The sequence below is a fragment of the Hypomesus nipponensis genome, chromosome 10, assembly GCF_054491055.1.
Source record: "Hypomesus nipponensis isolate SF chromosome 10, ASM5449105v1, whole genome shotgun sequence".
Classification (NCBI taxonomy): Eukaryota; Metazoa; Chordata; class Actinopteri; order Osmeriformes; family Osmeridae; genus Hypomesus; species Hypomesus nipponensis.
Genome location: NC_140370.1, coordinates 752,501 through 755,000, shown reverse-complemented (window position 1 = coordinate 755,000; position 2,500 = coordinate 752,501). Strand labels below are relative to the sequence as shown.

Here is a 2,500-nt window from a genome sequence, read left to right as displayed (position 1 = left end):
AACAGCTTCCAGCCCCTTTCATGAAGGACTACTTGTGCATATTGCAAGATTTCAGTTTCTAAGTGAATGAGCAAAAGAGCATACAGCACCTGGTATACCCAGGCGGTCTCCCATCCAAGTACTAACCAGGCCCGACCCTGCTTAGCTTCCGAGATCAGACGAGATCGGGCGTTGCCAGGCTGGTATGGCCGTACGAAATAAGTTGACAACCATAGGCTACTTATCCATATACAGATTTAGCAATTGACAATGCAAGGTGGTCTCTCTCTCTCTCTCTCTCTCTCTCTCGTGTCAAAATGAAAACAGCTTCCAGCCCCTTTCATGAAGGACTACTTGTGCATATTGCAAGATTTCAGTTTCTAAGTGAATGAGCAAAAGAGCATACAGCACCTGGTATTCCCAGGCGGTCTCCCATCCAAGTACTAACCAGGCCCGACCCTGCTTAGCTTCCGAGATCAGACGAGATCGGGCGTTGCCAGGCTGGTATGGCCGTACGAAATAAGTTGACAACCATAGGCTACTTATCCATATACAGATTTGGCAATTGACAATGCAAGGTGGTCTCTCTCTCTCACTCTCTCTCTCGTGTCAAAATGAAAACTGCTTCCAGCCCCTTTCATGAAGGACTACTTGTGCATATTGCAAGATTTCAGTTTCTAAGTGAATGAGCAAAAGAGCATACAGCACCTGGTATTCCCAGGCGGTCTCCCATCCAAGTACTAACCAGGCCCGACCCTGCTTAGCTTCCGAGATCAGACGAGATCGGGCGTTGCCAGGCTGGTATGGCCGTACGAAATAAGTTGACAACCATAGGCTACTTATCCATATACAGATTTAGCAATTGACAATGCAAGGTAGTCTCTCTCTCTCTCTCTCTCATGTCAAAATGAAAACAGCTTCCAGCCCCTTTCATGAAGGACTACTTGTGCATATTGCAAGATGTCAATTTCTAAGTGAATGAGCAAAAGAGCATACAGCACCTGGTATTCCCAGGCGGTCTCCCATCCAAGTACTAACCAGGCCCGACCCTGCTTAGCTTCCGAGATCAGACGAGATCGGGCGTTGCCAGGCTGGTATGGCCGTACGAAATAAGTTGACAACCATAGGCTACTTATCCATATACAGATTTAGCAATTGACAATGCAAGGTGGTCTCTCTCTCTCTCTCTCTCTCTCGTGTCAAAATGAAAACAGCTTCCAGCCCCTTTCATGAAGGACTACTTGTGCATATTGCAAGATGTCAATTTCTAAGTGAATGAGCAAAAGAGCATACAGCACCTGGTATTCCCAGGCGGTCTCCCATCCAAGTACTAACCAGGCCCGACCCTGCTTAGCTTCCGAGATCAGACGAGATCGGGCGTTGCCAGGCTGGTATGGCCGTACGAAATAAGTTGACAACCATAGGCTACTTATCCATATACAGATTTAGCAATTGACAATGCAAGGTGGTCTCTCTCTCTCTCTCTCTCTCTCTCTCTCGTGTCAAAATGAAAACAGCTTCCAGCCCCTTTCATGAAGGACTACTTGTGCATATTGCAAGATTTCAGTTTCTAAGTGAATGAGCAAAAGAGCATACAGCACCTGGTATACCCAGGCGGTCTCCCATCCAAGTACTAACCAGGCCCGACCCTGCTTAGCTTCCGAGATCAGACGAGATCGGGCGTTGCCAGGCTGGTATGGCCGTACGAAATAAGTTGACAACCATAGGCTACTTATCCATATACAGATTTAGCAATTGACAATGCAAGGTAGTCTCTCTCTCTCTCTCTCTCTCTCGTGTCAAAATGAAAACAGCTTCCAGCCCCTTTCATGAAGGACTACTTGTGCATATTGCAAGATTTCAGTTTCTAAGTGAATGAGCAAAAGAGCATACAGCACCTGGTATACCCAGGCGGTCTCCCATCCAAGTACTAACCAGGCCCGACCCTGCTTAGCTTCCGAGATCAGACGAGATCGGGCGTTGCCAGGCTGGTATGGCCGTACGAAATAAGTTGACAACCATAGGCTACTTATCCATATACAGATTTAGCAATTGACAATGCAAGGTGGTCTCTCTCTCTCTCTCTCTCTCTCTCTCGTGTCAAAATGAAAACAGCTTCCAGCCCCTTTCATGAAGGACTACTTGTGCATATTGCAAGATTTCAGTTTCTAAGTGAATGAGCAAAAGAGCATACAGCACCTGGTATTCCCAGGCGGTCTCCCATCCAAGTACTAACCAGGCCCGACCCTGCTTAGCTTCCGAGATCAGACGAGATCGGGCGTTGCCAGGCTGGTATGGCCGTACGAAATAAGTTGACAACCATAGGCTACTTATCCATATACAAATTTAGCAATTGACAATGCAAGGTAGTCTCTCTCTCGCTCTCTCTCATGTCAAAATGAAAACAGCTTCCAGCCCCTTTCATGAAGGACTACTTGTGCATATTGCAAGATGTCAATTTCTAAGTGAATGAGCAAAAGAGCATACAGCACCTGGTATTCCCAGGCGGTCTCCCATCCAA

General features: G+C 46.9%; 9 non-coding genes across 9 annotated transcripts in view; all 9 read right to left on the bottom strand.

Annotated features, from left to right (window-relative positions):
• Positions 1–77: 77 nt before the first annotated feature.
• On the bottom strand, positions 78–196 carry LOC146269408 (5S ribosomal RNA). The gene has a single exon (XR_014767885.1). It is a non-coding gene; the product is annotated as a 5S ribosomal RNA (ribosomal RNA).
• Positions 197–378: 182 nt separating this feature from the next.
• LOC146269407 (5S ribosomal RNA) lies at positions 379–497 on the bottom strand. The gene has a single exon (XR_014768162.1). It is a non-coding gene; the product is annotated as a 5S ribosomal RNA (ribosomal RNA).
• A 178-nt stretch (positions 498–675) lies between these two features.
• Positions 676–794, bottom strand: LOC146269406 (5S ribosomal RNA). Its single transcript, XR_014768161.1, has one exon. It is a non-coding gene; the product is annotated as a 5S ribosomal RNA (ribosomal RNA).
• Positions 795–968: 174 nt separating this feature from the next.
• LOC146269405 (5S ribosomal RNA) lies at positions 969–1,087 on the bottom strand. The gene has a single exon (XR_014768160.1). It is a non-coding gene; the product is annotated as a 5S ribosomal RNA (ribosomal RNA).
• Positions 1,088–1,265: 178 nt separating this feature from the next.
• LOC146269404 (5S ribosomal RNA) lies at positions 1,266–1,384 on the bottom strand. Its single transcript, XR_014768158.1, has one exon. It is a non-coding gene; the product is annotated as a 5S ribosomal RNA (ribosomal RNA).
• Positions 1,385–1,568: 184 nt separating this feature from the next.
• LOC146269403 (5S ribosomal RNA) lies at positions 1,569–1,687 on the bottom strand. Its single transcript, XR_014767884.1, has one exon. It is a non-coding gene; the product is annotated as a 5S ribosomal RNA (ribosomal RNA).
• Positions 1,688–1,865: 178 nt separating this feature from the next.
• LOC146269402 (5S ribosomal RNA) lies at positions 1,866–1,984 on the bottom strand. Its single transcript, XR_014767883.1, has one exon. It is a non-coding gene; the product is annotated as a 5S ribosomal RNA (ribosomal RNA).
• Positions 1,985–2,166: 182 nt separating this feature from the next.
• LOC146269401 (5S ribosomal RNA) lies at positions 2,167–2,285 on the bottom strand. The gene has a single exon (XR_014768157.1). It is a non-coding gene; the product is annotated as a 5S ribosomal RNA (ribosomal RNA).
• Positions 2,286–2,459: 174 nt separating this feature from the next.
• Positions 2,460–2,500, bottom strand: part of LOC146269400 (5S ribosomal RNA) — a 119-nt gene continuing 78 nt past the window's right edge. The window contains exon 1 of the ribosomal RNA XR_014768156.1: positions 2,460–2,500. This exon is cut by the window's right edge and continues 78 nt beyond it. This is a non-coding gene — a ribosomal RNA (5S ribosomal RNA).